The sequence below is a fragment of the Aegilops tauschii genome, chromosome 4 (assembly GCF_002575655.3).
Source record: "Aegilops tauschii subsp. strangulata cultivar AL8/78 chromosome 4, Aet v6.0, whole genome shotgun sequence".
NCBI lineage: Eukaryota > Viridiplantae > Streptophyta > Magnoliopsida > Poales > Poaceae > Aegilops > Aegilops tauschii.
The window spans coordinates 234693567-234705229 of NC_053038.3; the positions used below are offsets into that span (position 1 = coordinate 234693567).

The 11663-nt window shown below is 41.7% G+C and overlaps 1 pseudogene; it reads right to left on the minus strand.

The window, feature by feature from the left end:
• Positions 1-292: 292 nt before the first annotated feature.
• LOC109747509 (small ribosomal subunit protein uS4m-like) lies at positions 293-2610 on the minus strand (annotated as a pseudogene).
• Positions 2611-11663: the final 9053 nt, after the last annotated feature.

Consider the following 11663-nt stretch of genomic DNA (forward strand, 5'->3'; position numbering starts at 1 on the left):
AGTCGACTGCTCAATGACGATCTGACCTCTTTCCTGGGCTCTGCTTGATCGTCTACGCTCCGACCAATTCAGTCAAAATCGAAAAAACGATGTTTCCTTGAAAAAGTCTAAGAAATAGTAGTAGTAGTCAAAAAGTGCACTTTTCCATATATTTTGATTTATAGGGATCCCTATCTTTATCTCTATCCACAGAGATACCTATCTATATATAGAGAGATTTTTCTCAAAATTGATCTAGACTATCCTCTATCCAGATAGATATGTCCCTATGAGCGACTAGGCCAGTCTTTTTTTATATGTTTTGGCCACGTCTGTTTCCGCTCCGAAGAGGAAGGTTTGGATTTTTCAATCTTATGTCGTGAGGGATGTGACCTATGTTAGGTCCATAAGATACCATAGCTTTTAGTGTTCTATGATTCACCTCCGAATAATGAGTAGGTAGTTCGATCCTTTTGATTCTTATCTTCCTAGTAAACGGGGATCCGCAGCAATAGGTCGACTTACTATATAAAGAAGACTTTTCTACAAAAGGACTTATTGTTCGAGTAGGAAGATTTCGGCTTTTCTCCTTCCCTCTTTTCAGTAAGAAGAAGTATTTGAAATGAAACAAATTCCTCTTTATTCTGTTGTGCTCAGCGAAGGAACTGCCTAAGCATACTTTTGCGGATCCAAACTTCTTTGTTCTTTCAAAGTCTTCTTCTTGCATATAAGAATGCAACTTTTGCAATTCCCTGGATTTGAGTAGTAAGCGGCATCCCCTCTGAGTTGTGAGTAAGTGGAACCATTCCTTTTTTGTTCTTCTCCAGACTCTGACCGGTACGAATTTGCCTCTTCTTTTTCCAACTGATATGGCCAATAGGAATTTGCCTATGATTTTTCCAAGTGATATGTCGATATAGAAAGATCTCCTTATTTCAAAACCGCGGGTTCTCGCATCATTTTCTTTAAAAGATATTAGATCACCGATGGAAACTTTCAAATAAGTAATGGTTACCAGTCCATTATTCAAACAAACCCTTCGATGACTTATCGGCTGCCTTGCTTGAGGAAGAGTGTCACTAAAATGGAGACAAACCGGAATCACGTCCGATCTTGTTTCTTGATTGAGTAAAAATGGGATATATGAAGTTCGTTCTCTTCCTCTGTGCATCTCCCTTATGGGTAAATCCCCATAATAAAGAGACAACTTTCATGTAGTTTGTGATTTGATGTTACTATTTAGATTTTCTCTCCGACAAAGATTTCTTTTAATGGATCTCCTCTTGTTCCTCAATCTTCGGAGAATACGGCGTTGGATTAGAGAAAGTTCTCTGTTCCGAACATTTCCTAGAAGTAGACAACACATTTTAAATCTTAATGCTGGCATGGCATATGTCGTTTAATCAGTCTTTTTCGCCACATCCCGTATAAAGGGAATCGAACCCAACTCTTCCACGAACCCCTCACGAATGGCCCTCCCTTAATTCAATGAACTATGAGAATTCCTTTTTTCGTTTTTTTTCTTTTCAGTTCTCATAAGTCCTTGATATACTAGAAGAAACTCAATACTTGACCGACTGCGTCACAGTGCTCAGGTAAAGTGGAAATGGTGGAAAACGAGCGGAAATGTCAGTGTTTTCTGTGCGTTACGATAGTAGTGGTGAAAGAAAATCCAATTAAAATATCTCAACGTAAAAGGAAAATCGTTTCACTTTGAAAGGAAAGATAGCTATATGACATCGAAATCACTCTATCTACGATATTCATTGCACCATGACTGAAGGACAATGAGGGGCAGGTTATATTCCCTTTCTTTCGATCGATTGAGGAATCGCTGATAATGACACCACTTCTGTAGCATCTACTGCTATTGCAAGGCCCCACTCGATCTATCTCCCATTCACTTAACAATTCCTCCGGCTCTCTCTGACTATTATTTGTCATTCCCAAATCCATTCTTGTCTAAGCTGCTCATGGTACTACTTTTTTTTATTTTGCGTTATTTTATTAGGCGGAAGATCAGGAAAATTAGGTACTATCTAATATGTCAACGAACTAAGTATAATCTCTGAAACCCACCTTAATCCATTTTATATAGAATCTTTCTCCTTCCGTAATCCATTCCTCCATTCCACACTCTTCTTATAGTTATGAGGGAATCTGAATCCTCAAAAAAAAACAGAAGACAAAGAGAAGACATCAGGGAGCAGAGAGAGAAGAGAGCGGGTGTTGGAACAGCAAGCCCTACTTCCTTCACTGGGACACTGGCACCAAACAAAAGCAAAACTAGACTGCCCGAACAACAAGTCCCGCCCCTTCCTCCCGGATCTGCATGTTGAACAAACAAAGACACTCCCCCTCATCCGATAAAAACCAGTATTATTTCTCAGCTGGCAACAAAGAAACGCCTAGCAGAAGAAAGTAGTTATTCTTGCATCTCTGCTACTATGAAAGTAAGTCATTGACGAAGGACCCAACCCTTCTTAATTCGCTGAGCGAGACCTAGGATCTGAATGAACAGCAGTCGAAACCCTGAGCCCATCGTGTCTGCCAGCTATGCAATGGCTCTACTGGAGATTCGGTAGGGAGAGCAGTCGCTAACCTTTCCTTCGGTAAATCACGAGAAATTTGCGATTCGACTCTGTTGTCATTAGAGTGATCAACTATATACGCTAATTATTCAAACAGATGCTCTCCAGTGGAAATGAACCACGAGAGACTAAGTCCTGCCGATAGCAGTAGAAGCATTAGCCACAGAGTGACTTTTTAATTGACACCCACTAGTGGGTAGTTTCTATTTCCAAGTTGACTAGACCAGGTACCACATTTACCATAGGATATGCTTATCTGACGAGGTCCCTCGAGTCATCTCTGCCACTTGGAATTGCTTATGAGCTGTTCTTAAATGCTCTTCAAAGTACTCAAGCTTCAAACTCCTTGCTAACCGATAAAAGCAATCAAGCTTAACAGACTATACGACTAGCTCTTCCACATCCTCGCCACCATTCATAAGGCTTTCAAGGAATATTGAGATATCTACAGAAAAGAGAAACAAACATTCTTAGTTGGTCCACTACTAGCGAGGCCTAAAGTCTTCACTTCATCAGTCTAGGAATAACACTAAAGTAGCACCCCTCACTACATTCTTGTTCACTTAACATAGATCTATAAAGAACAGTGCACTGGTACACGATATGATCTGTCGTCATGACCCATGAACTGAGCTTCTCACTAATCGAAATGGTCCTCTTAGCATGTTTCAAGGGAAGCAAGAGATCGTTTTCTCAGGATATTAGTCACCCAATCTTCCCAATAGTATTCCTTAGCTCATGAATTGATACACTTGTTCATTCTCTTTCTATTTCCACTAGTTTCTTTTGTTCACTTGTAATGCGGCATTTGAATCCATTTTACTCCACTTCTCTCTCTTTTCTTCCTAATGAGGGTGATGTACTCCGGGTACCTGAACATCATGACTGGAATTCAAGAGGATTCCATGAGTACTCGTTACTTCGAGGTCAAATGGTGCGTTGGTATTCATCCAAAATAGGAAACTGGTAGCGACTTGCATTTGATGGACTCTTCCTTCCTGTAGGAATAGGCGAGAGTGGTAACGTGAGCCACCTTTCCTTTATACAGCAGTAATAGCACATGCAAGTTCCTAGGGTCTATATAGCTAGTCAAGGATCATAAAACAATTAGCAAATCATCAGTGGACTCCAGATAGCTATTTCATTGAATCGTACACGTGATTAGGCGGGGACAGGATTTGAACCTGCAGTCTTCGGGTCATGAGCCTGATGAGTTGACCAATTCCTCTACCCCGCTTTAGTCTAAACCTTTCATTAACGTACAGAAAATAGAGTTCGATGCAGGCGGATACTTGACATGTTCCCCTCAGGATAGCTTCTTCTTACATAAGCATCTGTCTCTGAGGTTGACATAACAGATTTAGCTAATGATACAGGAACCGTTGGCCAGATGAAAGGAAGCAGGCAAGTCGATTGATCAAGGAGAAAACCTTGATCTTTCCTTTACCCCTAGATTTCGGATTATCCGGAAGGAGCAGGAGGAGATTTGGCACATCAGCACGCATTCATACTACTTGTTAAAACAAACTGCTATCATGGCGAAGCTCTACTAAGCTATATGAATAGGCTCCGCTCCTTTCCTGGACTGGACTGAAACTAATTGGCTGCTTCCTCGTCTATACTTAACTTAGGAGGTTGTTGATATCACTCTAGATTCTCGAAAGGATATTGGATTGATTTCAAATCAAGGAAAGTATTGAAATCGGGTAACGAACCAATTGTTCCTTATTCTTTTGTCATCCTCGGCTCTAGTTGAACAATGCACACACCCCGCTTTAGCTGCACATAATAATGTGATCCGTGAGGTGGCTAGCTATTATTTAGTGCGATGTGCAGTGAAGTGAGAGATCTCTCTACTCTAGTAGACCAGATGAAATAGCTGCAATGACTAATGTTTGATTGGGAAGACAGAATACATACGTTGACGTGCCCAGTTGAGCTACCGTAAGGTAGTCTAGTTAAGGAAAGGAAATCGAATATTCCCCTCACGCTAGGGGTGCGATTCCTTACTCTCGCCAAGATTCATCTTTCTCCCCAAGCAGGGTTTAAGCTTTCTATCTGTCCTTTCAGATCTGAACAATAAATAATAGAATAGTAGGGCCCTTGATTTATGGGATAACCCGACCAAAGCATAACGATAGGATTCCTAGCAGAAGCTAGGGCAAGTGAGTTCTACATGATATTCGATAATGAAACGAGCCTTCCTCCTTCCTGGAACCTCTGGATCCGAGGCCCCGGCACCCGAGTAAGTTATCAAACCTATTATGTTTGCTTGTTTCCCGTAATCCGTGACAGTGGCCTTTGCTCGCACTTCTCATCTCACCTAGCGCGATGCGAAGTTCGGTAGCAGACCAGAAACAAATATCGACTTCTACTCTCCAAAGCAGACCAGAAACTAGTATCGACTTATTCTCGGGGGCAAGAAGTCTTCATTGGGCCCATTGTCAAATAGCTCTGAGGAAAAGGCTGCACTGAACTAGAAACCACTAGGTTCGCCTTGCCCGGGAGGACATGATCTTCTTGATTCAGCAGATCAACGCATCCCACTATTTGAAAGAAAAGAAGGAACGCAACCTTTCTCTTCTCCAGAACTGGACGGGGAGAGTATTATCCTGCACTAACCAATTAGAAGCAAGAGCTATGGGCATAGGTAACTAGAACTCCCTCTTAATCAACTGCACTAACCAGCCCTAACTTAATGGAACTTATCTTAGTACACTATTTCTATTATATAGAGCAAGAGAAAGAAAACGATCTTCTTATCTTATCAATCCTAAGTAGGAAAGTCCTGTTAGTGAGTGGTAAAACAATATATCCGACTAAACTAGTCCTCGTAGATTGAAGTAGTGGATCGGTACAATGGTTGTCTTCTCCTTTTGTCCGTAACAGGTCCAAAACTCAAGACTTTGTGCACCCACCATTCATTAAATTAAGGAAGAGAAGCGGGTTGTGAAGCCCCTACTTTGAAGGGGCTATTTTGCCCTGACTTTTTGTCACTCATACACGAAGTCACTAGTGAAACGGGTTCCCCTACCGTAATCTTTCACTAGCCCCAATGGATACGCACATTCGATGGAATCATAGTTTCCCCTACTTTCAATTGCTAATCGAGGATGAAGCTCTTTCCCCTTTCTTGGACCTCCTTCCTGATATCCCTTAACTAATACTTGCCCACCTCCTCTCATTGAGCACTGTCTTCCGCAAAAGCAGGTTTCTAGTTTGCTTTGTTTGCGGACAAGAAGGGAGAAGTGAACTACTGACTAAACCAGAACTCGTACTAGCCCATTCCTTCCCAGAACTGCACCGACTATAAGATGTATGAACCTATCGATCCACTTGGAGGGCGGAGATTGTATTTCTCTTTCGAGCGTTCAAAGCTCCAGGTGCTATAATCAATGGATGCATGCCCAGCTCCAAATACAGATGCAAAGCCTCCAGACGGTGCTGATTCGGGAAGTCGTTGCGGTCACGTTTTCTTCTGGTGGATGGTATCGATCAGCGTTTGAAGGAAGCTCTGCTTTCCTATCAGCATTAGTCAGCTTTCGAGTCCTTCAAGCGAGTGCCGCAGGGAAAGTAAGAGTATTTCATCATGGCCATTTATTAGGACTACTTGGATAAGTTAGGACAGTTTCTCTAAGGCCAGCTATTGAGTTAGTCGGTTCATAGGTTGTCGTAAAATATGGGTGTAGGAAGCCTGGACTCTGATTACCGATTATGAAAGCGAGGACTCTTTTTCTCTCTCCCCATTAACGGAGAACTATCTTAACCTCCTTCAGCAAGATTGTTATCTACAAGTAAGTTAGAGAATTCCTGTTGTCAAGCTAGTTATCTTATACAAGACTTTTCTATAAGGCCTGCAAGTAGGTTCAGGTGGAAGCAGGAAAGTAACACCACCTGGTTTTAGACCGGGTGTAACTCTTTCTCTTTTTCCCTTTATGCCAGCATGTTCCCTAAGTAGGATAAGTTCATTGTCTTATTACAGGTAGCATTGCTCTCAAAGCTAGGAAGGAAAGGTAAGGAGTAAGCTTATTTACTAAGATCCTAGCGAGTGGATTACTTTGAACGAGCAGGGGAGCGAGAGGAGTACTTTACGCAAGTAGTGGTTTACCAGGAACTCGTATAAGAGCTAGTCATATAGTCCTTGAAGATTATTCCTTTTATTAGTAGGGCTGTTATTAAGGAGTTTGAAGCTTGAGTACTTTCAGCTTTCCTGTTTTAGCTAGGAATGAAGTTGGTTCAGAAGTGTCAAGTAGAGAGGTTAGATCTTCTCTTCCTTCTCATACTGCGAGTAATATCTCAACTACACTTTCCACTTTATGTTGATCAGTTTGAGCATGAGCAGCTCGTTCAGAAGCAGCCGCCTGTGGAACTCTTGTTTTGAGGAAGCAATGAACATTGTCTTTTTCCATTCTCAATAAATGAGGAAGGAGGGGTGAGGTCCTCACTTGCCAGTGAGGCAAGGCTTTCTTTTATAATACATCCTACCCGATTTTGGTTGACGATTGCGTTCTATTCCAATTATTCACTTGTTTTTCTTGTCACTGTGGCAAGACCAGATGAGAGAGAGAACTATTTTCCATTTCCAGACAGACCCCGAGCCGAGGTTGGAACAAGTCTTTATTTTCTTGTTGGTTCCTTCTTTATTATTTATTCCAAATTTTTCTCTTCCATTCGGTTCATTAGCTTTAGGAAAAATAGAAGCTGCAGAAATGCTCGCTTCTAAAAGTCTTAAAGGCTCTGATCAAGGTAATGAACATTTTGCACTTGGAAACTAATAAGAAAGGAATTCAAATCATAGTTCAATATAGACTTTTTCTCTTTTAAGAAGGGTGAAACTTTCCTTCCAATACTTGTGTGCTCTACCCATCTCTACTGAACAAACCCACTACACATCGAGTGGCAGGGTATGTGTGTAGGCCTTTTCAAGGACATTCGAAACAACATGTCAATAAATTGTTATAGAAAGTGGGGCTAGATCGAGAGTTCTGACCATTTCGTGGGTTGGGTGATCTTCAAACTCTTGTTTTTCTAGCGAAAGAACGCCCTTCTGAGCGATGATCTCCTACAAGCAAGTATAGTAAGGTTGACTTCAATTGAGACAAAAATGTCACTGGTCAGCTCCTTAGCGTGACAATTAACACCACTTTCTTATTACCTAAGAGATTAGATAAGGGAAGAAGGCAGGCCAAAGATTATAGATTCGGAGATCGTACTTCTAACGCTTTGTCTGAGTCAGTCCTACGAACCCTTCCGGCTGAGACACGAATCCTAGCCTATCAGAGTTGCAGAATGAAGGGCTCTTCAGAAGGCGCCACCCAAGTCTCCTTTGATACTTCGGAGTAAGGATTTTTTTTTCAAGGAAGGCAGATTTTCTGCGTTCCGCAGCACGAACAGGGTGTACAGAAGATCGATGTGCCATCTTTCTAACCACCTTCATTTGTTGTATTATTAGTAGGGAAGGGAGCCTTTGATAAAGGGACCCCAACTAAGAAATCTACTGTCTCAGAGCGACAGTCAAGCTCGTATCGCGGAACTAGAACATTTCTTTGATTGATAGGTCAGATAGGAAGCAGGCAAGAAAACCAAGTTATACGTTTGGAATTTAGAACTCGGAAAGGTTGTCCTGTGACTACCTTTGAAGTATTTGGGTAGGACATCAGGCAAAGGTCTTATGATGAGCCAGGCGCATATGAGGTTTACTGCAGCCCTAAAGCTCTGTCCCCTATCCTACCACTAGATCTCCTATGCCGGAACATGAACAGAGAAAGCCGTGAGTGTAGTCTTAGGAACGAACCCGGGGTTGCTCTCGCAAAAAGATGTACTAAAGAAATCTAGAAAGCTCAATTCCAAGATTTAAGCCTCTGGTCCATGGGTCGGTGAACGAATGGGTTTTGGGAAATAGAGAACATGGACTCGATTGAACAAAGGTGGCACCGGAATGAATAGCCCACTTGTTTCGGGCAAGAATGAATGGGACTGATCGACTCGAGTTACCGCGCGATCTCCACTCTTCGACTAAAGCTTTCGCTTATGCTTTTCTCTTGTTTTGATTTATTAGCTTTTTGGGGAAAGAAGAGGGTCTGAAATACAACTAAGTCTACGAGTGCCGTGAATGAACCTTCGGTTCTTCCCAAGAACGAGTAGACACGAACTAAATAACTCGTATCAGGCTATGAGAATAGTGAACGGGAAGAAGGAACTAGTGAGGCTTTCGTTGGTCAAACAATATGCCCTCCTCACTTGAGGAGAGTGAAGGTCATGACTTATTGAAGCAGAACGTCATGGCTAAGAGAAGGGGAACTCCTTTCTTCGGTAACTATTGAATTGCCTATCTAACACTGGAGCGAAGTGGAAAGTTGAATGGGAAACTGCTGTCGTCGGTTATCCCATTTCCCTCCTTTCTGTTTCGACAAAGAAAACGTTTAGGTATCGGTAATAGGATTCCCACTATAATTTGCAGAAAAAGATAGATTCTATAATAATCCATAAATAATATATGGAATTAGGCTCCGTAATCAATTGCTCGCTCTGAGAATAAGATCTACAGGCTTGTACCCATTTCTCCCTGCAAAATAAGTTTGAACCCGAGTGAGTATGGACCATATGCTCATCTTTCTTCTCAATCTACACCTCGTTCCGCGAGAGACCTATCCTCGTTTCGAAATAAAGGACCGTAGTGAGGATCGATCCCGGATAAGTGAGTCAGTGTAGGGACAGAGGCTGATGATTCTAAAGTTGATTTCTAACTACAAGATGACTTTATTTGAAAACGAATCCAAATATCAACAAAAAGATGAATGGAAAGTCTTGTTGATATGAATTGATCTTCAACCCAATGACAATGCTTCGATTTCAATCTTGACTTCTTTCTTGGATGCCTGAAGTTTGTGTTCGCATTTCATCAAAGGAAAAGTGGGTTGTACCCACATGAAGAAAAGAGTTGCTCGTGTAAAAGCAATATCTTCTATTTGACTTATCTAGTTGTGTCTTGTCTTGCACATACTCGGCTCGGTGAATGGTTCATCTTTGATTGGCATGGTCCTTTGGATGTAAGAGATCTCGTTTGCTGGCCGGGCCCTTCCATGAGTTTAGATCTCTATGTATGAATCTCTTATGAAATCCCATACCTTTTATCCTTTCAGAACGATCAGCATACTGTGTGACTTCTACGTGACAGTTCTTGCATTTCATTTGTTGCTTTGCATGAACATTTAGATATTGGAAAGCGAACTCCCTGAATTAGGAATTTCATAGATAGAGAAGGACGGACAAAAAGAGAGAGACTGACTAACTACCCGGATCAATGCTGATTGACGACTGAATAAATAGCCAGAAGCAAAAACTGCACAAGAGAGAAAGAGCGGATCCAACTATGGAAATGTAGTACATGTTCTGTCGGAGCTAATCATGCAAAGCTAGCATAGCGCCAGCCGTCGAAGTGAATGAATTCGAAAGAACGCGGAAGTAAGGAAATGAGACGACTCTTTCTTGCATAATTTCATAAGCAGATCTTCCCCTCCACACAAATCACGAGTTTTTTTATTCCTCTCGTATATCGTCGTCACGCCCTTAATGATAGGTTTTGAAAAAGATTTTTCATGTCATTCCCATTTAGGTTCGATTCGGATCCTCTGTTGTTTCCCTTTCCTCCCGAACCTTTTCCTCAAAATGATAAAGAATCTGGTACAAACGCATTGTATTATTAAAGTGCTTATTGCTTGCAAAAAATCCAACTTCTACAATTGGTAGCTCACCGGGTTATTCAAATAAGTCGTGTTTTCTGTGCTTTTCCCATGTTACAACTTCCGTACCAATTCGATCGATCCTGAATGGATCGGTTATACATTCTATTAGGGAGCTCGGTCTTGACTCTTCTGTGTGGTATTCATTCCCGTTCGGCTCTTGGAATCACATCCAACAGTGGTTGGAACAGCTCGCAAAATCCAACCACTTCACCTACTTTATTGCCCCCAACCGTTTCCCGTACATCTATAGAAACATAAGGGTTTCATGTTCTTTCATCGATTGGGTATTCCTCTCCTTTTGTATCTCTTTATCCAATTTCGGTCTCGATTAGTTCACAAGATTGAATGGCCAAGTCATGGAAAAGCCGTTATTCGATTGTTTTAAAAGAATGTTGAGCCGGGCCCAGGTATGTAAGTTCATCTATGTACAAACAAGGATTTATTTTACTTCCGCACCTAGGTTGGGGGTTCTATTTAGGAAGAATAAGGAAGAGGAATAAAATCTCATTCATGTGTTCATGCTAACAGAAGAGCGGATCCAATACACATAAGGCATCGGTTGTTCTTAACAGCGATGGCTATTCATTTAAGTATTCGGGTAGCACCACCAGATCTTCAACAAGGTGGAAATTCTCGTATTTCGTATGTACATGTTCCCGCGGCTCGGATGAGTATAGTTATTTATATCGCGACAGCTATAAACAGTTCCTTGTTCCCATTATCAAAACATCACCTTTTTCTTCGCTCTTCCGGAACCGGTACAGAAATTGGTGCTTTTCTACTTTGTTTATGTTAGTAACTGGGGGATTTCGGGGAAGGCCTATGTGGGGTACCTTTCAGGTGTGGGATGCTCATTTAACTTCTGTATTCATCTTGTTCCTTATTTACCTGGGTGCACTGCGTTTTCAAAAGCTTCCTGTCGAACCGGCTCCTATTTCAATCCGTGCTGGACCGATCGATATACCAATAATAAAGTCTCCAGTCAACTGGTGGAATACATCGCATCAACCTGGGAGCATTAGCCGATCTGGTACATCAATACATGTTCCTATGCCCATTCCAATCTTGTCTAACTTTGCTAACTTCCCCTTCTCTACCTGTATCTTGTTCGTTTTGGAAACACGTCTTCCTATTCCATCTTTTCCCGAATCTCCCTTAATGGAAGAAATAGAAGCTCGAGAAGGAATACCACTAAAAACCTAGTTCGCTCTCAAATAAAAACCTAGTTCACTCGCTAAAGCATCCATGGCTGAATGGTGAAAGCGCCCACCAACCTAGAAAGGTAAAATGGGTCAAAAAGTAGGTTCGATTCCTGCCGGATGCACTGCCTCTTAAAGACAGAAACAGA